The sequence below is a fragment of the Accipiter gentilis genome, chromosome 24, assembly GCF_929443795.1.
Source record: "Accipiter gentilis chromosome 24, bAccGen1.1, whole genome shotgun sequence".
Lineage (NCBI taxonomy): Eukaryota > Metazoa > Chordata > Aves > Accipitriformes > Accipitridae > Astur > Astur gentilis.
In genome coordinates, this window is record NC_064903.1 from 21212366 (window position 1) to 21239117 (window position 26752).

The window sequence follows — 26752 nt, forward strand, 5'->3', positions numbered from 1 at the left end:
GGTAATGCAAATTGTTGATAGTAGTATCAATTGTCACCAATGCTTTGTTAGTCATTCAATCAAATAGCTGTCAACTGGTATTTATAATTAAAACCAGAAATTACTTCACTGGGTGATAATGGAAAAGAATGGGAAATATAAGATTATGATTTAAAAAGAAAAATGATGTTATGGTTAGGGTAACCCAAGTAAAAGCATGTAAAATATGTCCCGTTTTAAATAAAACATTTCTAAAAGTTCTATTATCCCTCTTACTATAATTTTCCAAGTTAAGATAACAAAATATTTAATAAAATAAATTAAATCTAAATCCAGAATCGTTGTCAGCAGGCAGTGTCCTGGATCACAGGCCCATTTCAGACCAGAAGACATTAAAGTGGGATCCATAAGCCTCACCCAACACACATGCAATAGTTACAACTGTCGATTAAATTTCACATAGATGGTCTTACTTTCAGCTTCTGAGGTCAGTTGCCTTCACTTTGCTCTTTTAATATAGGAGTTACATATAGCTTTTAACTAGTTATTAAGCATGGGTGTGGGGGGTTAGGGTTTTGCTTTGGTTTTTTAATGCCTGGACTCATCTCAGGGTCAGTCATTTTCAACTGTGTGACAATAAATGATTTGTGAATCTCTGCACTATTCTTGAGATAAAAGACAAATTAAGGGCTGATTGATATTTGTACTAATCCCTACACTGTGACAAGAAGTTTTAGCATGAATCCAGAGTTTCTGATGTTATTTTAATTTATTTGCCAATGGCCTAAATGAAGTAAGGTTCTGACACTTGGCTTCCAGTGAATGATAGTAAATCCATATTTTTTGCTGCTTCCAGCTCACCTCATCCTTAATCTCAGTACATTAGGGTTCTACTTTGAGCTGGTACCTCTTTGATAACACTGTGCATAGGAGATGCTATCCCTGTGTCTCTGCATTTCAGGAGTCTCTGCTCAGTGCAGAATTGGGCAGTGGCTCTGGTAGCTTAACTGGGCATGGTAGCTTACAGCTTCCCAATTTCTTCTCAGGAAGAAGAAAATGGTGTGGGAGCAGTTTTCTACAAACAAAAATTTGAAATGGTTATGCATCTGTTGTCAGAAGAAAAACTTCAATATTAAAGTCAATAAAACAATATCTTTCTTTTCTGATTCTGGGAGGAGAAACTGGGCTCAGTCAGGAATTATATCATGTACCCAAAGGTACTTTTTCTTGAACACTTCTGAGGGAAGTATGTACTATGTACTTCTATGTACTATAGTAGTCTGCAGGGTATTTCATGCCAGCCACCCTAAAAAATCCCGGTACCAAACTATGCCAAAAAATTTGGCACCAAACTATGACACCAAAGAGAATCAACATGTAAGATGCCACTGGGAAATTAAAGGGGGTGGGGGGTGTTGGCTTTGGGGTTTTTTTGTTGTTTGTTTTTTTTTTTTCTTGGTGGGGGCAGAGTTTTGAGAAAGGCAAAGGAAAGCTAAAAGCAGCCTGATGCTTCAGGGAATAGTGGTGTCTCTGCTTTCTTAAACAAAATAGGTGAATGCAAAGACCACAGAGTTTGGTGCTATTTAAAGATTTCCAGGAACAATCTTTTGGGCCTTTACACAGTTATAATGTGTAGGAAAAATGTCTCCTTTAAGAGTTGCATTTGGTGGGGATTTTGAGATTAACGATACAATACACATACACTGAAAACAAATATCCAGATTTTCACAGGTTTTTGTGTTACATTATTACACAATAGGACTGTGATTATAAAACACTGTCTATGTCTATAGGACAACAGATTGGGGAAGCTAGCAACCAGGGCTGGCAAGGAGTCGATGACAGTACCATTCAACTTTTCTATCCTTGGATACCATCATCTTTTAGAGTGGAAATAGCTTTGACTCCAAGGGAAAAAAAAAAATCTTTACTGAAAGGGTTGTCAGCTATTGGAACAGGCTGCCCAGGGAAGTGGTTGAGTCACCGTGCCTGGAGGTATTCAAAAAGCGTGTAGACGAGGTCCTTCAGGACATGGTTTAGTGGGCATGGTTGATGGTTGGACTTAATGATCTTAACGGTCTTTTCCAACCTAAATGGTCCTATGATTCTATGATTATTAGCATGGAAAATTTCTTGGAGTTCATACTACAGAAGGTTTGCCATACAGCTGTCCTTGCGCCTATTTGTTAGCAAGCACTTAGTTACAACTGCCATACAGAAGGGTTTGGGGGTTCTTTTAGGTTGGCTCAGGTGTCTTAATTTTAGGGGTGCTGAATTTTATAGACCCAAATGAATAAATGTCATCATGGAAATTATTAGAGTTTGTTCAGCCATGGTATCTGTGGGTTTTATAATGGTTATTCAGTTACATCAGATACTTTAACAGGAACACTAAGAACATTTGCTCATACTGCCTACTTAAGTAAAGAATAGCTCTGGTTAATACTTGCTAATGTTTTATCCAGAGCTTTACGGTAAGCAAGTCAGGTTAGCATCCACTTTCAGTTGCATAAGAATCAAACAATCAATCCAACCATCAAGTACCAAATACAGGGAATTAAATTTATTAACTAATCCATAATTAGCTAATGGAAAAAGAGTTTTTCAAAGGCATGGAGAGAGGATGTAAGTGTGGTTATACTGGATCAGATGAAGGGTGCAATTAGCTTTCAGTAGTCCTTTCAGCCTTTACCAAAGGGAAGGGTGTAAGAGCACGGCCTGACTGTCCACCATACTCATTTCACAGAGCTATCAATCTGTCAAGAATTGCCTTCAGAAGTGAGTTTTTCTTTGAGATTTTCTGTATCTTTATTCCTGCCCCTTCTCCTCCCCATCTCCACTCCCCACCCCATGCCCCTCAACCATAAGTTGCTTGACAGAGTTGCTTTGCGTACCTCTTTTCCCAACCTGCTCTGTTTAAGACTGGGTGTTTAGAACCTACCATTCTATAAATATTAAGATGAAGATAAATCTTTTTTTTTTTTTTCACTAATTTTGAGAGATTAGTAAAGCCTACTTCTGATCATGATACAGACACTGTATTACTGTTATGGAATTGAGATGCTTTCCTTCTGTAGCCTGGAGCAACATCTGTCAACATTAGAGTGTTCCAGCTTGGCATAGGGAAAAGTTACAATTCAGGGACAAAAAAGCAAAGTAACTGAATACATCTTAAGCAGGGAATTCTGTTCTTTGGCAGAAGAGAGGGGAAGATGAATTCAAAAATTCTGTCTTATTATCCAATCAAGCTTCAGACTTAAAAGATTTAGTAAGTAAAGCTTGAACCATCATCACTAGAACAAAAGGATCGTAGCTGAAATAATCACATTAACATCTATCAAATCCTTGGACAAAAATTGACTATCTGACACAAAGCTACACAGGTTAGTGAATGAGCAGATGCCATGGAATGAGAGATTGATGCCTCAATGATAGCCTGAAGTCTGACTAATAATCCAGAACCAATTTGTCACAGATGCCAACTCTTAAGTATTGGTTAAGCCCTGAGAAAATAGTCTGCATTTCAGCACCTCACAGTGTTTTTATTTTAGCTATATTGTTGTAAGCAGCTATTCCCAATACTCCTTTAAAATTTCTGTTCCTAGTGCTTCCTTTTACCCTGTAAGTGAATTTATTAAACTAAGAGTAAGCCTTATTGGCCTCAAAACAGAAATATAGGTGCAAATTATATACAAGCATTTTAAAATCCTAGATTACAGTAAGCTTTGGAGAATAGTGCTGTACTTTACTGATTTCAGGTACTCAGAAGATCAGGATTCCTATCTTAACTGTCTTTCATATTTCATAATATTAAAATCTCATCACATGAGATTTTCATCTTTTAGTTCCAGACTATGAAATAGAAAATAGTAAGGATGAGAGAAGATCCATCATTTTCTTCTGTCTCCTACTTATCAGAGTGATGAGATGGAGTCAGGTGAGGGGAAATGTCTCTGCTTTCAGAGGTGTAGAGATTGATTTGTAGCTTGTTCTATACCATACAGGTCTTCCATACTTTTCAGTTCTGCTTCCTGTTCTGTGTTGTTTCTTTTCTAAAATGAGTTTAGTAACTTAGAAATTGTAGTAATCTTTCCTCTTCTCTAAACCTCGAATAAGATATTTCTTAGCAAAGCACTTATTAAAGAGTAGTGCTTGAGTGCTCTGTACCACTCCTGATTTCTGATAGGAAATCAGGATAATAATTCTTGCATATTACTGTAGCCTTAATAGATCGAGCTAATAAAAAAAAAAAATTCAACACATGCACAGGAATATTCAGTGAGATGATCATCTTCTAACACAATTTGCTCCTAGGAGACTGATTTAATAAAATTAGAAAATCCATGTCTTCTAATGGTATTCTATTAATCTTCATTGACAAGTTATTTTTTCTATTAAAAATATTGTTTTGAAATGTAATTTTAAGTTGATAAATGGTGATATTTGCAACTCTTGTTGAGATCAGTTTAAAAAAGAACTGGACTCCCCAGCATAGGATTCCAGACTTCTGTACTCTTTATCTAATCAGTAGATGATGATCCTTAAATAGCACTGGGAAGAGGAAAAGAAGAAAAAGAAAAAAAGAAAAAAAATCATAAAACACTTCATTGATTTAAAAGCAATGATTCAGAAACTCTGCTACATCTCTATACCAAAAAGATCCTTTGGAAAAAGAAAGAGGTTGTCTGTTACTGAAAATAGCCTTAGTTCTGTTGTCTGAAACCATCACACTTTATACTGCTTGCCAAAGAACTAAAAAATGCGGGGGGGACGGTTTAGGTTTTTTGTTTGGATTTTTTTTTCCTTTTAGAAGTGAGCATCAGAAGCTGGTCAATATCTTGTGGACAGTTTGTATGTTGTGTGTTTGAGTGTTAAGTGTTTGTGTCACATTATTAATGCCTGCTGTTAAGAGAGATTATTAGATTTGAGTCTGATTTGACTATATCAGTGGAAATGTAGAATGTTAGCACTGAAGATATCAAAATCAGGTTTATTGATAAAGTTGCTATTGTCAATTTAACCCTGGCTTGTATGGCTTATGCTGAACTATCTATTACTTCCCGTATGATTCCCACAACATACTAAATATGAGTTCTTTCTTGTGGGATCTGAAACACTGGTGCTGTTAATCCACTGTTACTTTTCTGAAGGCACAGAACGTGACTGTGTTCTTTGAAGTTTGTGCTTGCACTGGGCAAGACTTTTACCATGAATAATTCATTTGACAGATTTTACCCCTTTAACTCTTCAATTATTGATCACAGAATGAAAATCCTCCAACGTACTAATTATTTTAAATTATTTGTGAATTATTATGGATATATTTTGCCTACAGATTGTGGGGAATATTATGAATATTCAAAAATTTAAGTATGAATTGCATAAATCATGTGGGATTGATTCTTTTTCTTACGAAGACTTATACTGTAACAAAGAGTATGGCCTGAATTACACATTGACAATTTGCATAATTGTGTAGTTACTATATGACAACGCAGTTTATAAACTTAACTATTTGGCCTAAATTTTACTTTTTGCAGGTATTGCTACTAAAAACTCTCAATTGCTATGGTGTGCTTAGGAAGTAAGAAAATACAGAGGAAACCCCACCACATTTATAACTTCTCTGCAGGGAAATTACCGTAATAAATTAAATGTAAGCTGTTATGAAAGGGGAAGGTGATCTTATTACACAAAATCTTTAGGCAAGTTGATTTTATCCACACCATACTTAGGTATTTGAATGCACAAACGCCAGGGTGGTGTATGCATATTAGTCTAGCAAGGATAATTTGTTCACAACACAGTGGGCAAGGGATACCAGCTGGCAAGCTCTGTCTGTGTCTGTCTTTTCGGTTCCTCTTCGCTGGCAACAGCAAACTAATGTCTGGACAGATCATTTATATCCCATTGGAGTCATCAGTTGTGATGGGTGGTCCTTTGCCTCTGAAGCTTACTTACTTCACCTTCCACTAATCTTAGGGCAGGCTGCTACACACTGCCTGGTTTTCCCTTGTTTGAATAGGCATTTGAATATCTATCACCTGCTTTCCTGTTGAGGAGCCTTTTTGATATCCTCCTGCGCCTTCCTTTCTGGTGGTATTGTCAGAATGGAGGCCGTGACAAAGAAACATCTTCAATGTTATTTCTGAGAATAGTGTCATGGAAGCGGTGTCCTAAGAGCAGTGTCCTTCATTACTATTACTAGCTGTTCTTGTAACTTCTTATCCTGCTGTTTTCTTCTGGTGCTTAAATACCAATTTCCACTCGTAATTCATTCACACCAGCTCTGATATTTTTGTTACAAATCTCCACATAGATCACTATTTGCAGAAATGCCTGTAGTATTTGCTTCTGTCAGCATGTTGGTAACATGTCATTGACCTATTCAAAGCATATTGATATGATCGCATTTTTTTCTGCCAGGTGTCTCAGGATGCCTGAGACACAGCTTATGTGTTAACAGCTGCATTTCTGTCAGGTCTGTTTTCTTGCGATGGGGAAGACCTTAATAAATGCTAGTGTTTGAAAACTACATCTTTGCCAGATTGAGAGGTGTGAATGCCTGAAAAACGAAACAGAAAATCATTTTATTGAGGAAGAATGAAGAGTTAATTAATCTATCTTGTCAAATGATTTTTCTTTCAGCTACATCTGACATTTCCCCTTGTTTATTTACAATTTCAATATCTCAAGAGCTTCTCTCCCAATACAAATACTTTTTAGTCTAAGCTAGGAGTTTGTATCAAGAATGTTTTTCAATACGCATGAGAGAGAATTAAATGTCATAGTTCAGTGGGGGGGGGGATTCAGACGAGAGAAAGCAGTAGCTTCTTCTAGAGTGTGAAGTAGAAGTAGGTGCCATGAACATACGTGCCAGCAGAGGAGTTCATCTCTGCTGACAAAGCTGCAAAGTTAGGACACTGGGTTCTTTGTGAAGTACCTGAAGTTCATAGTTAAGATAGCCATGTGGATACCTGTCACTGACCTCTAAAGTTAAATCTCCTTTACCTATTTTGCATACTTCTACTTTTTTGGTAGACCTGCTGCATTTCATTAAATAGTTCAGAATAAGAGGAAATACACCTCTCTATAAACTATGTCCTATGTTTCAACTGTTCATTGTTTTGCTCTAGTAAGTACACAAAGAGTATAACCAGATAGGATAGAGAAACTAGAATTTCAAATGGATGGAAAATACTGCTTCACAACAGAGTCTCTGCTACACATACTGAAGACATATGAAACAGTTTGCTTAATGTATGAAGTTTTATTTACCTTACAGTTGTGACATTATAGTTTTCAGACTCAAGTTTCTCTTGTAGTATCAAATGTGATTCACTTTTGAAATTACTTTTTTTTTTTTTTTTTTCCTGAATATGCAACATACAGAATGGCCAGTAGGATATGCAGGTGTTGGGAAATATTTATAAAATAAATCAATGTCCATTGAATCTTTACAATCTGTTAAATAATTGAGACAGATCACAGACTACAGGCTGAATAGTAAGAGACCTTACCTAACAAGTAAGTCTTGGTTATATACCGTCTACAGTTTGAACCAAAACTTTACATTTCTGCATTTAAATGTAAAATTTTAGTTGAAGGAATGACTATCTTTGCATCTGAAAGAAACTGGGGACACTTTCTATTTACCTTATGGAAAATAAATTACAGGAAGCTGACTGGATAATACCTAATTTTCCCATAGATACTGGGGGGGGAGGGGGAACCTTAGTATTTTCTCCCTGATTGTATTTCAGTTTTCCTGGAAGTATACAATTGTGACTGAATTCAAGCAGATGATTTAATCTGCAAAGTAAAAACTATTTTCCTCCATAGAAATAGAGAGGTTCAGTCTTGGTGTTCAGCCTAATGTCCAGTTTTTAAACTGTAACCAAATGACAGAATGAAAAGCAAGTTGTGCCAGGTCATGAGCCTAACCCCATATTACTCATATTTACTAAGATATAACAATCAGTGTCACAGGTGTATAATAGAGCACAAGTTTAGTCCAAATATGAACAAGGAAACAATAAAAAGCACCCCCCAAAAAAGTATTTTGTTGAGAACCTGCATCTGATTCTACTCTTCTGAGATCACGAAATATGTTATCCTTTCTGCACCAGCTCTGTCCTGACTGTGTAAGCCTTCTTTACTATCTTTGCTTCTAAACATAAATGTGATTTAAATAAATAAAAGACCTCATCTAAGACTCTCAATAAACTTCAGTGAGAGATCACAAAGCTCACCTGGCACAACAGCTTTGAAACATGAATCAAAGCACTTGCAACTGGGGAGAAACTTGTCATACTCAATTAAAGACTATCTACAGCAAAACATAGCTCAATCAAGGTGAAACACTCCCATTTCTTATTACATGCACATTGAGTTTTCCTGTAGGCTCCAGAGGCTCTCCTGTGTTTGTTATATTGCCTGATGCAGAGAAAAGACTCTGAGTTGCATTAAAAAATATAGCTTGGGAAAAACCCCAACACTTAGATGTCCTTGGAAAACTTTTGTAATTATCTAACTTGAATATTCCTGTTGTAGCGTACCAATTTGCACTGCTGTCAGGCTTCAGTGCCATGTTTCTTCACCTTCTGAAGTATGCTGAATGTCACAGCTTAGTATAAGAGTCTGCATGTCCTTTTCACTTTTTGCTTTGTTCCCCATCAAATATTTACAGCTTAAGAAAAGCAAATTTACTGTAAACAAACACACAAAAATAAAGCTGGTTAAAAAATACTTTCAGCAAATAATCCCACAAAGTGTGGTCCAGAAACTGACAATCGATTTTAGGCACCAATTTCTGTGACAGCAGATTTAAAATGTCAAAGTGCAAACACCATTGGAAAACTAATTGGGTACCCTTTGTTGTATCTCCCCAGACTACAAAAGAATTTTGCACCCACTTGGCTGCTTTGGTTTCTTGACCTGTTCAACCTCAAAAGTTAGGTGTAATTCACGCAACTTTCTGAAGCCTTATTTAGGATTCTGAAGGGCTGAATGTGGTTTGAGAGCACTCGAGAGAGGGATGTGGTCCTAAATATTGCTGCTATGGACGTGGGAAATGATAAAGTAAAAGAAATATGCTTTTTCTCTCCTTACATTGCCATATACCTTATCAGCTTTGCACAGCCAAGTTGTTCTGTTAATTTTAACCAGAATTTGTTATTTAATGCTAAGCAAAGTTAACAGAAAAATTGCAATTCCTTTGCATAGCATTTCTGCTTTCTCTGTTGTGAGTCTATGGTTGCAAGCAGCATAAACGTGTCTGATTACTCAAAACCCTATCTAGCACTGAGTTTATTTCAGTAAGTAATCCTTCTCTGTCCCCAGTCTTCTGGGAGGTGTTGCAAAGAACATCAAAAAGCTGTCAGATACCGATTGCGCTTAATAGTACAATCTTCATAGTACTGCTGGCTTTGTGGAAATGGTTTTTGTTGTACTTTTCCAAGACAAACTAAAAAGCATTCTGTCCTTTAGAAGGAGCTTTGTCCTATCACATAAGACTGACAGAAACTCCAGTTGAAACCTATACCAATGCATCCCCAAAGAAACTCACCTCTTCCCTGGATATGCACACCCACACTACTGAAGAGATAAATTGACCTGTTTTAAAGGCAAATCTTTTATTTCATTTAGCACTTTACATTTTACATGGCTGCAAATGTTTATTGGGATCAACCACAAAAACTTGGTTTTAACAAATTGCTATGCAACAGCAAAATAAGACTTGTTCACAAATAGTGCAGTCTTAATCAATGGCCCCCTGACACCTACTGACAATTTTTTCTTCCCCTCTTTGGACTTTGATTCAGTACAATATACTGAATAAATAATGTTATAGTACCCCCAATGCATTAACAGAGAATGTTTATTGGAATTTGGCTCTTAAATAAAAACAACTGTCCAGCTTCCAGCTGGGTTTGCGAAATGGTTGCAACCAACTTTCCTACTTTTTTAAGAAAAATTCCTCTTTTTAACTTATTACTCGTTCCCTGGCATATTTCTAAAAACAATTTTATTAGAGTTGTTATTAACAGCAGCAGCAGCAACTATAAATTGAGATCTTTTCCAAGGTATTTAATGTACAGGTCTATAGAGGCAATGGTTGTTTGTTTTTAAAACAAACAAACAACAACCAAAAAAAACCAAAACCCAAAACAAAACCCAACCAAACTTCATTGTATTGCTGGTGATAAGGAGAAGGCAAACTATTAACTGCTTTTGACACAAAGTGACACAAGCACCTTTGATATATAATTGAGGAGCGATGCAGTTTAACAAGTTTTAATTTCTGGTGCAGCTGGAAGACAATAAAGAGAAAGCATGAGAACAAATTAAACAGTATATAGGTCAATCATTCTATTAGCAGTCTTCAGGGAACACATATCTAATTTACATAATTGTATTTCTGCTGCAACCAGACATACTGCTGTGCTAATACGTGTTCTTGGTGAGTCTATAAAAACACTGAAGATGGCCTTTCCTACATTAAAGTATGAAAAACCAGGATTACAGGAGCAAATACATTATTCATTTTATCTAATCAGTATTTCAAGGTTAGCTTGACCCAATCTACAAAGGGCCCAGCAGCTCCACAGGTAGCAGTTTGTTGAATATTTTCCCTTAAAGCAAAGATTAAGTTCTTACGTCTCTCACACTCCAATGCAAATAACCCAAATTACCAACTTTTTGTTTTAAGTTCTTGAGAAGATGCTAGTTCTTTGTGTGCTTCCTCTGCTAAATTTAAGCATCCCGCATTTGGGAAACTTGGTTGGAGTTTACCTGTTTAGTTATACTTTCAAATTCTCATGGAAAGAGCTCAAAGACTGACATTTTTACAAACAAAAATAGTGTATTTCTGCTACTTTCTGCGTTCACAAGGAAAGGCAGCAAATTTGCCCTTTACCATATCTTGCCATAGAAACTACTAATTAAAGCTACAAAGAGATGTCTGTTACTAAAAGATACTTAAGACAGGTAAGAATGAAAAGCAAATAAATGAACAGAAGAGGAAGACTGAGTAGTACTTCTGCTTTCCTGCCTTTTCCATTCAACAGCTTTATGTTAATTTACCTAAAGTAATTCATTAACATACCTTGATTTCCAGCTCTTTTTCTTATATCTGACCCCATCTTCTCAGACCCATGCTTTAACCCCAGTATGCTGGATCCAGTCTGTACATGCAAGACAAGTACTTCATGCTAAAATGCATAACTTGAAAAAAATGTATTAAGAGAAAAATACAATATAGTCTCAAATTTAAATTAAAAATGGACAACAATCATAACATCATAAAGCATACACAAGAAACAAAGGTGTGATCCAGTCATCTTTTCTTATTTCAACAAAAAATAATAAAACGATACAATATAAAACACTCCAGTAATTCTCAAAGACAGGAAATTGAGCTTTTAATGCAGACAGAGCAATTATCAAAAGGACTTAATGTAAAGCATGTTCTCTATTAAATCTCAGCAGTTAATATTTTTCTGGAGATTTCTTTGAAAGCATTGCCAAGATACTGAGTCCGTGCACTTACATTCATAGACAAGAAAAATACATGCAGCAAATGTATTAAATGGAGTACTGCTAATTTAAAAATCTACTGAATTTCATATAATTACCATAGAGGTGAATGCAAGAAGTATGTTAGCTATAGTTCTCGCCAACTGGAATTGTGTTCTGGAATTTCAAATAACTTATGGCTTGGTTAAGTGATCTATGTTTTGTGGCATGGGCTGAGCGTGAACAATGAAGAAAATTGGTTTGTATTGGGTACACAAGTTCAACTATTTTTCATGACAAGGCTGAGCTTCCATTCTACAGTATTTATCAAACTGATCATTTCATATTTTGAAAACTAAGAGACAGTTATGCAGTAAGACATGTTTATAAATGGGGCAAATTTAAGAGTTGTGCCTTGAATAGTGGATCTCTCTTGGGTGCTGGTTTCCATCTTAACGTAAGCTGAGTGCTGGTTGATCTCTTTGCAGAGAGTTGAATGTGAACTTGCTGTTCACCCCCTGAGGGCTGGGCAGGGCCACGGAGAGTTCACATTCATAGGTTAAACTGGAGACCTGCACTCACGATTAGAACTGTCCTTCCTTTGAAGTTAGAAATAGCCACTAAAATTATTTGAATAAGTTACCAAAAGCTGTTGCTTTAAAGATAAAAATAGCACTGACTACCCAAATAGTGCATCTGGTGATTTTTGTCATTGCTTTTCTTCAGTGGAATTTTCCATGTGAAACAAAACTAGTGTGTTATGTTAGGATATCAAATAAATTGAAATCCTAATGACCAGCAAAATAGTCTGGAGCAGAAATACTGGACTATAGGTATGTTATTAGTGTATATGTATATGATCCAAATTGCTTTCACCTTACGATGAGCAAAAAGGAGCTTCTGGGTTTATTTTTTAATGTATCACTCTGAAAAGACTGCATGGCAGTCATTTTTATTTTGTGCTTTTGGGGAGGGGGACACCAACCAAATAAACAAACCCCGAACAAAACAAAACAACAACAAACAAAGAAAAACACAAGAGGAGAACTGAAGTTTCAAAGTGACGTGAAAAACAAAGATGACTTCTGTATGTACCTCCAGTATCAGAAGGATATCCTCAAATCAAACCTTTTAAGGGATTGAGAAAAGTATTACCTAAAGAAGGTTTAGCGTTTTATAAAATTCAGGGACTTTATCATTGTTTAAGATCTTTATGAAGGTTGTCATAATTATTACAGCTCTTTCTTTTATGCAAATTGTAAAATTTTAACAAATTGAAACTACAGTTTGCTGCTGCCAGGTGCTACAAGTACAGATGATATGAGGCCATATCAGCCTAGTATTTTAGTTCAGAGTAGGATTGCCCTTTTGAAGCAATCTTTCAGAGTGTTCCCACATATGATGCTTTGACATCCATCCTGGAGTAGTCTCAGGAAAAAAACCCTAAATTTCTCTTGCCTGAAACTAGACTGGAAAAAATGTCCAAGGATCTGGTAGTGTGCTCCAGCCGCTAATGGGAGCTGGACTAGAGCCAGTCCAAAGTAAATCAAAATCCACAAAGTAAAATCCATGGGTCCTTTTCTCCATTTCCTTACACACATCCACATTTACTGCTCCACACTACTTATTAACCATTATAGTCCCTATATGTGCCCTTTAGTCTGGATTAGAAATGTGTTTTGGCACTGAATTTCTCAATCATCATCCCCTCTTTCTGTGCTTAACTGGATTCTTTACCATGAAACTAAAGATACGATCCAGGGACATACCTGATGTACTCCAATGTTCAGTCAACAGGATGAATAGAATATTGCAATAGAATGGAAATAACATGTCTGTCTAAATTAGAACAGTGCCAGAAGTATGCCAGAATAAAACCCCCAAATTATGTGTAGCGTGGACATCAAGTCCTCAGCACCAATAGATTTGCTGTTCTGTATCTAGTCTGATTAAACATGGACACAGCCAAGCAAAACTGAAAAAAAGACATTTGTAAACTTTGTACATCTTCTGAGCAATCCAATGCATTTGCTTACAGATTTTAAATTTGAATCTGACATTTTATTTCGTCAGTAAAATATATTAAGTAAAGTAGAAACAATACGCTCATCTTTGTACTCCTTCCATCTAAGGAAACAAGAGAGCACAGAGTTTGGTTGTTCTTTTTAAGAGCTTGCTTGTAGGGAGAATATGGGCAATGTCCTGGGTGTGTAAGCAAGACCCAGTAATTGTACGTCTGGTCTTTTTCCTTCTCTCTTGATCTCCTCTGCTTCCTTAATTTGTTTCATAACTGAAAATGTCTCTTTTTTCCTCTTGTGTTTATAGTTTGAACATTGGTAATTTAATTGGGGAGGGGGTGCGAGGCGGCAGCATGATGACCATGGTAGGAACTACTAGGCGAGTATTATTATTATCTGTTTCCTTTGTGTCTTGTACGTCTGTCGATGGTTTGTTCTCCAGATGTCTGCATCAGTTCTGTTTCCTGCCTACCAAGCTGTGGGCTTTAAATATGCAAAGTATAGGCAACCTTAATATCAATTTTAAAGTTACTTTTTTCCATTTCTTCTTTCACTTCTAATTAAAACTTGAATTTTTCATTTGTAATTAAAAAAAAAGTGAAATAATTGCTGCTTTAGTAGTAGCTAAAATACTAATTAAAGCTGTATCACTGCCAGCAAATTCAGCTTATTTATTTAGGTTGCATACCTGATCAACGATTAAAAACAAAGTAGATTCTTCATTCTGGTATGAAGTGATACAGGACCCCAGGTGTTTCCAGACCATTTATTTTGAACAAAAAGAACCGTTTGGGAGCAGACACCTGTTACCAGGATGATCAGTACAGGAAGAGTTAACTAAAGGCATTCCTTTAACTGACATGTGCTAATCCAGAACATTTGATCCATTTGACTTTGGTAAGTCACATTTCTTCCTAGTATTTTCTTTGTTTCCATGAATACTTAATCCTTACATTTTGTCCACCGGTGATGTTTTCATGGTAATATTTGCCACTACATAGGTGTCCAATAATATGAAATACTAGATATTTTTTTTTTCTGTAAGGCTGATATTTGTGTGTTGGAGTTTTTTTCCCATATAGCTTGCTTGCTTATGAGGAAAAAGTATTTGTTTGGATGTTTAAGCATAGCTATTTAATATTATGTGGCAGCTGTCATAGCTGATGCTGCAGATACTGCACATGGGAGTTAATAGTGCACTTTTTGTTCTTGGTATTGTTCTAGTCTCTATATTCATTACTAGTGGAGGATATCCTCAGTCGCTGAAGAGCTTTATTTAAAGTGGATAAAGATTCAAAAAAGCTACATTAAAATTCTAGATCAATTCTTTCCTATTTTTCTTAATTTAGTTTTATGCTGTTTTCTGATTAGCAACATGCATGACCTTAATGTAACTCAGTAATAAAATCTCTAAATCTCATAAAGTCATGACTAAACAGATTATGTAATTAGCAACAGCATACCAAAAAAAATTAAGCAATATTATCTAATATCTATGTGCCTGAAGCACTGGCTGGACAGCCTGGCTTACAAAAGAAGACAGGGAATGCTTTCCCAAACAAATAGAGAGTCTAATTCAAATTCACCTCTACAATAGCGTCCACAGGCAAACATGCCTGTGACAGCTTGATGCAACCAAGATCTTTTCCATGCTCTTCCACAGCGCAGCGTTGTCAAAGGCTGGCTGGGAGGAACTGGAGAAGGACTTTACAAGTTTCCCAGCGATAAAGCAAAACAACGGCACAGGAACGTGGTGTAGGTAAATGCAAAAGGATGCACAGAGAAAAATATTTATGAACTTCTTAGTGTAGAGAGCAGTCTTAGGGTTATGGTAATAAGAACAAGAGCTCAAACCTGAATAGCAGTCAGAAAAACAAACTACAAAAACCTGTCCGACAGAAATCGAGAGTGTAACCAAAGATCTTGCATCCCCACAGGAATTCTGGTTTGCTGATATCCGTAAGACTACACAAAGTTCTAGTACCACCGGTGTCTCGAGGTGGTAGAAATGGAAGAAAATGCTGGCAGAGTAGGGCAACAGGAATACTCAGAGGTGTGGAGTATTTTCTTTGGAATATTGTCTCAAATGATCTATTTACATAAATACAGATCTGAAATTCATCTGGTATTTGGCTTCTCTTGCCTAAAACACTTTACTTTCTTTTTGTGAAATCAGCTGTGGAGATGTATACTCAAAAGGGTAATAGAGCAGAATCTTTGTCCCAATATTTTATTTTGTCATCGCTTATTTTAAACCAATTCCAGAAGTTTTTATTTTAAAGAAAGAAATTCATGTAAAAATGGCACTTAAAAAACCCTCCAAAACCTATCCCACAACCCTGTGCTCCAGTGTTTACTTAATTTTTATGATTAGCGAGCTATTTGGTGGTTCCCCCCTTGATAACTGCAACTTCTGGTAAGTATAATAAATTATTTCCAATTAAGGACTAGCAGAACTCATGACAAGAGAAATCTCTGTCAATTTATTAAAAGAAAGTCTCTCTACACTGGAATAAACAATGTAGAACATTAAGATTTTGTGTCAGGAGTGTATGCTTAATTAAAGTTACATTAGCTAGGTAATTCTTTATAATTTCATAGGTATGATTTTTCTTTTTTTAATAGCTTTCAATTCTGTATTTGTAGAAAGAACAAACTTGCAGCAAATTCCAGTGTTCCAAATCTGGTTCATTTTAACAGCTGAATGAGTTGGAGGTTTTGTTATTTTATTCATTATTATTCATTCATTATTATTATTATTATTGTATAAAGAGGAGGTCTAAAACAAATCTTGGTTGGTTGTTGTAACATGTAATAGGCAAAGAAATGACTACACTGAATTTGAATAATTGGGATATAACATGTACTGTGGCCTTTGTGGTTTATGAGTGACACAAAACATCTGGATTCAAAAATCCAGTCTGTTGGTTTTATTTGTTGAAAAGCAACAATAAATCTTGTACAGATGATCATCATCATCTGGAGTACTTTTCAGATTAAAGCATTGTTATAAGAATCTGAGAAGTAAAGAGTTCAGTCTAAACCAAGAAGAAATAGAAAAACTGCCATGTTGAGTCATGATGCTTTAAAAGACAGTGATTTCATTAGATTAAAAATAACTGAATTTAAATTCAGATTTCTGGCTCACTGCTCATGTTGGGAAGGTTATTGTTAATAAAAATAGACTACAGTGATAACAAGCACTGATTATGATTTATCTTTTCACCTAATCAAATTCCAAAAGAAGTCTGGTGTAATTTCCGCGGTTTAGTCTAGGAAGTTTACTCTTGGAGGTCTAGCTTTTTTTTGCTAAAATGTTACATATTGTATCTGATAATATGATTTGTTTTACATACAGTCTTTCCTTTGAAAGAACATTTAATCAAGAAAAGCTGATAGTATATAATTTGCTTAATGTATGCATATCTGTATTTTAAAGGAGTGTTTTCTAAAGTGATATTTCTTTTGGAAAAGGCATCCCCTTTTTTTTCTTCTTTTTTCTTTAAATCTATAATGACTGTTTTAGTGAACGTGAAACCTATAGTACATCTGACAGGTTGGAGGCATGGATTTTTTTCTTCCTTTCCCTTCCTTTTTTTCCTTTCCCTTTCCTTTTCCCCTTCCCTTTCCTTTTCCCCTTCCCCTTTCCTTTTCCCCTTACCTTTCCCTTTCCCTTTCCTTGAACTGCAAATTCTGGTAGAGATTCACATATCTTTTGTGTTTTTCTATACCCAGGCAAAGGTAAGAGCTAAAGGAATGCAACTTTTCCTTGGTTTCTTGCTAAGAAAATGAGACAGCTAGGAAAAATGGGGTGCAGGAAGTCACCATATTTACACAGGCAACATATTAAGGGGAAACTATGATTCTTTTTTGAGTACACTGTTCTACACATATAAATTCAAATGTAATTTTCAATTAGGTCACGGTATGACTTAGCACTGTCTGTTTATCTATTACCAACGTGAAATACAGCGATGTGACTATTGCCAATATGCTATTTTACCTGTTGCCATTCCGAACCTTGCAGTACACAGAATTACTGTACTCATCCTGGGGCAGTCAGCTCAGGGAAGTAGCATAGAGCAGCCAGCATGGAAGAAGGTAGTATTTCACATGCAGGTGGAGATTTGTAGTCAAGATACGATTACAATATAGATACATATTCAAATATATACATAGTATTAACTGCTTTTAATGAATACGAATACCTCAGGTTCCAATTAATGCTTTTTTCTAAGATATATAAATGAAATAGGGAAAATATTGTAAATAAAAATGAATAAGTTTAACTCATATCACTAGTGGTTAAAGGTCTTTATTATTGTTTTTTCTGCTCATGTGTTTCAATCTGAGCAAATTCTTCACTTCTAGAACTGTGAAACATGTTTATTTTACTAACAAGTAACAGTGGTGGACAAAGATGGTGTAAAATTAAATGCAACACCATTTATACTGCTTGAATTTTTCTTTAGGCATCTAATGAAAGTTCAGTCTTTGGCAAGACCAAAAGCCTGATAGTTCCCATGTGCTAAAGAAACAAAGTATTTGATATGAATGAAATATACATAAATATGAAAGTTATTACATGTAAAACAGCTTCTGTAACACTGCATCTCAGTGATCCACACTGAACCAATTGTGAGGAAACACATGAGCTGAAACCCCAGTGTAAATTTATGCAAATTAAGAAATGTCACTCTTATGATAGGGCTGTAGGTTATGATAATCACTGCAGTAATATCAAAGAAAGACTTTGAAATTTGGCATGCACTGAAGTACTTCTATAAAACAGGGACCATAGTCCTTCCTTAGTGCCATGTGCAACCTTGCTGTCATTTCTGGAAGTGGATTTCCTCTCAGTCTCCACTTTCTCCTCCGTTGTGATAGTTCCTGAACTTTACATTATTCTTCCAAACTATTAAAAGCAGTTGTGACAATGATATAGTTCTTTGCTTTTCCTTTTACATATGGTTTCTTCTTTTTCTTTTGAAAAACGTGAGAAGAGTCATAGTGCAATAGAGCATGCATTTGCCATACACTGAAGGTCAGAGCTGTTGTTTTGTGGTGGTGTTCATCACTGGTAATAGTCCGAGAGTCAGTAGTGTGGCAACATCTGATGGTTAGGAAAATCAGTCAATGGAGATAAGTATTTTTCCCAGTATGTTCATTTTGATATTTTTCCAGAAGCAGCCTGAACTGTACATTTTCAGTTTCAGGAGCCACAGCCTCTGTTGGTTGTCTAAGTTCCTCTTGAACCTCTAGTCTTAAATTCTAGCTAGCTGAAAGCAAGTTCAAATGCACAGTTGCTGACAAAATATTACCTATCTGAATTAATGCAGGTAACTATGATGAATTTTTCCAGTGTAGCATACATGCTATTCTGTTTTTAAGATTGTAGATATGTGTTTGAGAAGCACTGACTGGATTAATATCTAGTGAAATGCTCTGTAGAGAATAATTCTAAACACAGGGGGGAAAAAAGCAGTGAATGACAAGAGAAGGAGAGAGATCAAATGCAATGGACAGCAAGGGAACCAAATGAAATGAAGGAAAAATACCTAGTCATCAGTCTATCATGTTAGCTTTAAATTGCTAGAGAAAAACATGGGTAATCACAGAAATTATAGCACCAGGACTTTTCTGACTCAAAATTCAAGTGGAAATAGTCTGCCTCTAGCTTTTAGCACACTATTCGTATGGCTTCATCCTCAACCTTCTGATCTTGCTTCTGTGTCAAACTCCCCACAAGAAGGCAATGTGACTTCCAAATTTCAGCTTCTTTATTATATGTTTTAAAGCCTGCAGGCCTCAACTCATCTTTACTGCAAAATAGAAATGAAATAGCAAGGACCTGTACCTGTGTGTTTGGACAGCAGTTTTACCAGCTCTACATTTTTCTGGGAAGTAAATTATCACTCCTATTTCTTGTAACTATCACTGACCCTAACTGAGGCAACAAGCTTCTGGGTTTTTTGTTTTTGTTTTTTTTTTTCCTCTGAGCCATGTATCTCTAATTGCATATGGGGTATATTTATTCTCCCATCACTATGAAAGGCTGTTTCTCATTAATGTTAATGAGGCACATGCACTTATCTAGAGAAAAGGCCTCTAATTAATTTCATGATCCTTCCTTTAACAATCCAAACAGTACTTCCGCTTAGAAATAGGTGAGGATATTTTTATTTTTGCAAACTATCTAGTAGTTTCTAAATTAATCAGTACTAACTAAAATCTTTATTAATAAAAAAGTAATTAATTTAAATTTACTGAGGGTTTTGGGGGTACTTGTGTTAAGATGCATCTATCCGTAAAAGGGGATAGACCTTCTCTCAATGGCAAGAGAATTCCCAGTCAGAAACTATCCTCCTTGCTCTCATATTTGCGTCTTCCAAAGTCCAGGTTCCTCCTCCCTTTTGCCCAGCAAGTTAAGAAATACTACGAGAATTTTCACTACTCCTGGGATTCACCTCCAATACAGTTTTTTACAGTTCATGCGGGAACAAGGACAAATTACTTCCCTTTCTGAAATTTTCATAAGGTATACTATTTCATTAAGCATTACACCCACATTTGTTGCTTTCCTATTTTGAGCATTTTAAATCCATTATAATGTTTTGCCTTTCCCATGAGTGAGTTTTTCTGTGAGTGGATACAGAAAGAGCCCCTTAGGAGACCCTGTACCATTCTCATCTCGTTGTTCAGCAGGAACTGGCTTGTTATGAAAGTGCAAATAGGATTAAAGCAGAATGCTCCAAGAAAATTGTCAGCCTCTTCACTGATTTTAAAATATTTTGTCCTAATTCTAAGATGAATATGTATAGCCATAGGAACAAGCGCTCTATTATGTCTGGAAATACATTTGGTGAAAAATCATGGTTCCTAAAACACAATACAAACTGCTCGTCATACGGAACAAAAAAAACAAAACGTGAAACAGCTGTTCTGACAAAAAATCATTCCCTCCTAATATCAGTCCTAATACAATAAAGATAATTAGTAGAAATGGAAGAAAGAGATTTATGAAGTATAAATGTTAGGTTAAGAACAATTGGCTGTAAACTGGCCACTAACAAATGCAGTTTGGCTGACTGAGAGAGTAGTCTTCTAATAGAAACTGAGTGGGAAGAAAGCTCCCTTAAGTTATGGTTGCACTTTATGAAAGGGACTCTACAGCATCTTCAGCTAAGATATTAGCAGATTGAACTTTTATGTCAGCAGCTGATCTGTAGACAAAAACAGGCAGTGTGAATCTCCTTATATATGTTTCAGGAGACTTTACTTTGGTCTCTCTCTAGTCCAGTCTGAATACTGTAGCTAGTAGTAGAAGTGCATCTTGCAGTTTAGTTTCCTTTGAGAAGAGTCTACGGCATGGGAAGCATGCAAACACACCCAATTTTTTGACCTGGGATGTCCTTTTAAGAATGAACTTGGTAAATAAGTAATTTTCTTACCTGTAGAATTTTGTAGACATTTCCAGTATTACAGATGTAGGACAAATATAGTTAACATGGAAAAGGTAAAAATATTTTAATATATTTGTCAAACTGTATAATCTATTAGATACTTTTATTATAGAGAAGATAAAGAAGAAATGAAAAATTATGAAGGTTACAAATCCAATCACATAATGACCCTCTTATATTGATGTTTCTGCCTGTGATTAATTGTCGATCAAGATACTGTCTTGTTTTAATTAGAAGATAAGTTGGTAATATGTCAGTGTAGGATTGATTAAATACTGGAATTAATATCTTAAACCGTCTTTCAAAATATTTCACTTTTCTTTTTCTAATCTGAAGATTACTATTGTAGTGTGATAGCATCAAAATAACTCACAAAAACTGAGTTATTCAAGCTAATATGGTACAATTTTTCTCTACGTTTCATTTGTATATGACTAAACAAAGATCACAGAAACCTTAGAATTTTATATGTTGTATTGTCAGCTTTTATTGTTTCGAAACGTTAAGGGGTTTCTCTGGTGCTTTCATTAAGCAACTGTTTGATCTTCAGTGTCTTCATTGATTTGGGTTTTAATTATATCTTTTGATATAAAGGTATATTAGAAATAGATAAGATTCAGGGAATGGTCATGAAAATGGAAAGAAAATTCTTGCATAGGGAGAAAGCAAGGAAGTACTAAAAGAGACAAGCAAAAGAAAATAAAAAAGTTTTGTTTTCTCTTTCTAAATACAAGGAAAAGGACCATTAAAGTAACCTAAAAATCAAAATTTTAAACTGTATGTGAGTGGAATAAAAATATTGGGAATGTGGCTTTAGAACTCTTGAAAGGGGCCTAAACAAGGATAGCTAAATTGTATAATTGTTATGCTGGTAATCACTTACTACTACAGAGAATCTCCCTGGAGTGAAATACTGGTTCTCTGCATGTATTTTCTAATACATTCAAAGATTTTTTCTAAAGACATGTTTGTTTATCAGCAATAATTAGACTATTCTAATTTAGAAAGCAGCTTCCTTCTCCAGAAATGTGACTCAGTGCAGTATCTCATTTAAGATAACGTCAGGAGCAGAATCAGGGTCTCTGCTGTGGGGATCCAAATCTTGTTTTTAATGCTGCAATCACTGCCACTTGGAAAGGAATGTGAAAAATAAATAAATAGAATTTCAGAGTCTGTCTGCTCTGCACCGTCATTCTGGTACTAGTCTCTAATTTCAATGAAGCTTTTTTGCTAGCCAGAAAACTGTAAAAAAAAGTGCCTGCACTCATGTTCATAGCATTGCTCCTCCTCTTTCAAACTGTAGTAGTACACAAGGGAAAACTGATGTCTTGGCATACTTGGTACCTGGATATTTTAGTAGATTTTCCTTAATTTTCTTTCTTTCATCCTTTTCTCTTTGAGAGAACTCTTGCTTGCAACATAGCCTGGGACTAAGGACTGTGCTTTCCTGCAAGTTTCACATTGTGCTTTTGAAATGTAACATACGAAAGACAGCTGTAATTCCATACTGCAAAACCATAAAATGTTGGTGCTTTTTTCAGTATATCTTTCCAGGCTGATTAGAAATTTATGCTGGGATAAGAAATGCAGACAATTTTTGTGTGATTGGTTAGACTGAAGGTGGGTATCAGCCTGAAATTAGTTTTCCTGAAGGTATTTTCAATGCTAGTCCTGGATAGAGATTGTTAATGCCTATTAAACAGTTCAGCAGAGTGAAGGTACTCATTTTAGCAGTTATCACTTCTCCTGGAAGCATTTCAACACATAGTTTGAAGTCGGCAGGAGCTAGTTTATTTTATTGGAAATCTATTGTTTACTCTGTGTAATTGTCACCTATCCTAGTAAGGCAGTTGTGGTCTCTCATGGGGCAGGTTATTTCTGGAAAAAAGAGGAACGCACAAAAAATCTTCTGGATTGTTCTTTTTTTTTTCCTTGAGAGTCTGAGCCCAGGTTAAATCAGAGACTGTAGTTCTTCCAACAGAAAGCGTGGATTTGAATGATATAATCCACAGAACTATAAATGTAAATTTTCTGTTCTGAACAGGAATGAAAGATGCATCCAGTATCTGTTTATCCAAGACCTGACAAAAAGAAGTGTAGAAATTATCAAGAAAGGCTGATTTACTACAGATTTTTAACTTTATAGTTTTGATATTGTTTGTATTAATTTATGCCTCTTCTGGGTCATATTTTCACATCCCTTTTCATGTATTGTACCATATCATATTTTTTATAGTAATATTGTTAACGCAACTGCAGTCTGTTCAGTTAGTGAAATTGTTGGGTCAGAGCACATGTGTGTGTGATGAAACTCCATTTCCTAGTTCATTTTTCTTGTTACAGGGTAGTTCTCCCTATTCAAACAGAGTTAATAGAAAAATAAGAGAGAATGACTGCATAGTATGTGCCAATTTACACATAATCTCTTCTTGATGTTTATTCTTTCTACAGAGTAAACATCTGTCATGTTACAGGATAAGTAAAATATATTCTGATTTTTCTTTATCTTTTATTGATATTTTACCTCTGTAATTTCATACATTATGCACTATAATATTCTGTAAAGGTATTTATGGAAGAATGTGACCATCTGTGGTCAGCTGTAACATAATAATGTCAAGGAGGGGAAGACTTACAAGGGCATACTGTAGCATACTTGTAATTAACACCAACACTGAATAGTCATTCTTAGTATGTATTTCTCATAGGGCTATTCTTTACAAAAGCCTTATTTTCCAAGGAAGTAGCATCTCGTAATTGTATACTGACCTTTCTCACAGAAACAGTCTATTTAGCTACTCTTAGGTTTGGATTTTTTCTCCCAGACATTACCAAAGCTTTAAGAACTTACTCAAAGGCTCTGCACAGATTTTTGGAATTCAGAAGAAATGGCACATGTACTTGATAGCAGCAGAGCACCTGCAAAGTTACATTCCTTCAGTATCTAATGAGTTTATCTCTACATGGCTTTGAAGTAGAAGACTTTATTTGAAGACACTTCATTACCTTTAAGTAGTCTTCCATGCCTGAAAATATTTCAGCATTGAACACAGGACTTTTGAGAGTTAAAAATCAACAGCTGTATGAAAGTTGTCATCTGCTCTGTACAATAGCATATGCTGACTCACAAGATTTTCAACTTACATATTTGTTCTAATGTGGTTTGGTTTTCCCCCATGCATCTGGCTATTGTAATTTTCACAGAGGAGAAAATTTTTATTTCAGTTGGAAAAAATAAACTTTATGTCTAGTCATGTTTCTTGGACTGCTAGAAGATGCTGTGAAGAAAATAAATCAGTGTACAGAACTAAAGGTGGGTGGTCAGAAGGAATAGTCTTGCAGCTCATCACGTGAGTTTTATAACATGAATATCTTTACTTAAGTATTAAAAGAAGTGATAGTAATCTATTATGGATGATACTGACACATATAGCATTACCCAACGGCCATATTCTGAACATGATTGTTGCACGTCGTTCCACCTATTAAGGAAGAACACTACATAGGACAGTAACGTTTAGTACAATTGTAAAGAGAGAATGCTACAAAGTTCTCTCTATAGCGTCATCCCAAGCTGTAGGACTGATGAGATAATACAGGTACTACAGCAAGTGACAATATTGCAATTACTTGTACTTAGCAGAAAAATTTAAGATCTGACCCTTGCTATGATGTCATCTGAACCAGCAAACATATACTGTGGTTTGGACAGGCAGCAAGCAGAAACACATTGCACATTTTAATATGTTAAGGATCATTAAGTTGATTGTGTCAATTTGTTAAAGTGCCAAGTAATGATTTTACAGGTAATTAGACTTTAACAGGCAGAAACAAATTTATGTCCTTCTTGTTTTTATGATGCATGTAATGATAGATGTACTATCATACAAGCTGTTGTTTTTAGGTACACAACATTTCTTAATGTCCTAAAGCAAATGAAATATTAGATGTCGGGAGCTGATCAGTGACTGTATAAAACACATTAGTAGCTTTTCTTCTTTTAGCTACTTTTAATCGAAGCTCATTCATCATGTCATAGAAAGATGGAATGTCTCAGGTTATTCTTGCTGCATGGAGAAATGGCAGTGAACCTTTAAGGTCAAGAGGAGAAGACAATAGTTACAGGTTATTACAATTGTTTTTCTACTGCCATAGTAGATTTTGTTTCACTTCTCAGTGTGTGAATACATAGTGAATAGGGAAAAACACAGCTCAGAACTCAGTTTGAAAAGGAGTTAGTGGTTTAATTTAACTGTGTTTCCATAGCAGTTTGTCTATTCGCTGTTGTCTAGCCTTTGTGTACCAGAATCACAACAAACCCACAGGTATTTTTTTAAAGAATAGCATTTATTATGGTAGTAATAATTAGTGCCCGTTTCTGCTACTGTTCTTACGGTTGCACATCCTAGGTGATGATTACAGCTAGCTTCTTAACTCTAGAAATCAAACTAATAGTAATTATTAGCCACTATTAAACAAGTGAGAAATTCTGTATGTGGAGATTCCTTTGCAGTTTCTCCTGGACCCAGGAATATTAGCTAGCAAAAATTGTAGTATAGAAAGTGGCCAATGGTTACTCTCTTTTGTGGAACAGTTCAGACTTGGAGGTTAATTAAAGATGGTGCAATAAGCCTGCTTCAGCTTTCAGCTGTGTTACTATTTTTTCCTGCAGGAAGACAACATGAGGAGGGAGTGTAGATGGTCCATACATTTTTCATTGCTTCGACAAAATTGGGTTTTGTTGTGTTGGGCTTTTAATAGCATAGAGCTTCCTGTCAATCAGCTCTATTGTTAGTTGAATTGATTACTACTAGAATGTGGAGCTGTAGTCTGCATGATGCTGCCTGTTGTCTGACACTTCAGAAATTAGATGTTTACTTCAGTGGATTCTTATATGTAATTACAGTGTTGCTATTCGTGATGATATAGTTAAAAATGTGTCACACGGTTGGAAGAGCTATTTTAAGTGGTGACTAACTGAATGATAATTTATCTTTGGCCAAAACTAAGTAAAAGTGTCATCTTGGTGCCCTCCCTTTGACAGCTACAAGACAACGACCACTCCTTTTCCTTTGTGAAATTTAGAAGACACAGCCTGTTTACCTGACCCTGGAAAAAATACAGTCCAACAGTCTAGCTACAAAAGGAAAAAAAAAACACAACCCCATAGTTTTTGTGTCTCAGCCCTGAATGGATCTGCTTCTTTGCTAGAATACCCTAGCTCTCATCTCTTTACATGGGCCTAATTTAGTTGTGCTCTACCATTAAACTGGAAGAAAGTGGTAAAAGGTCCTTGCACTTTTTTAGTATAGTCAGCTTTAGAAAAACCTCTGTTAATGTCCAATATAAACATAGCTCTGCTCATTTTAGAGTAAAATTGGTTTGAACATATTTTAATTAAACTAGTGGCCAATAAATGCAAGTTAGGTCAATTTCAGCTTCAGCTTATGTGTATCCAGTCACCTTCCAGTATGAGCTGAGCTGAGCTGTGGCTGTGGTCGGGACAGTTTTTTGGTTTTAATAGATCCTATTCTATATTAGATACTAACATGCACAAAATATGGGTTTCATTACCTGCTTTGCAAAATTGGGGATTATAGCAACTTCTATTTTTAGATAAACGAATTTCTCTTTGAAGCTACCCTATCATATAGATTTTTCAGCAAATAAGAACTGAATTCAGATCTTTAACTCACTTTAACAAGGAGATGTGTTGAAAATTACAGAAATAACTGAGGTTTTGTTTAAACTTCTATTACAACAGATGATAGAAGC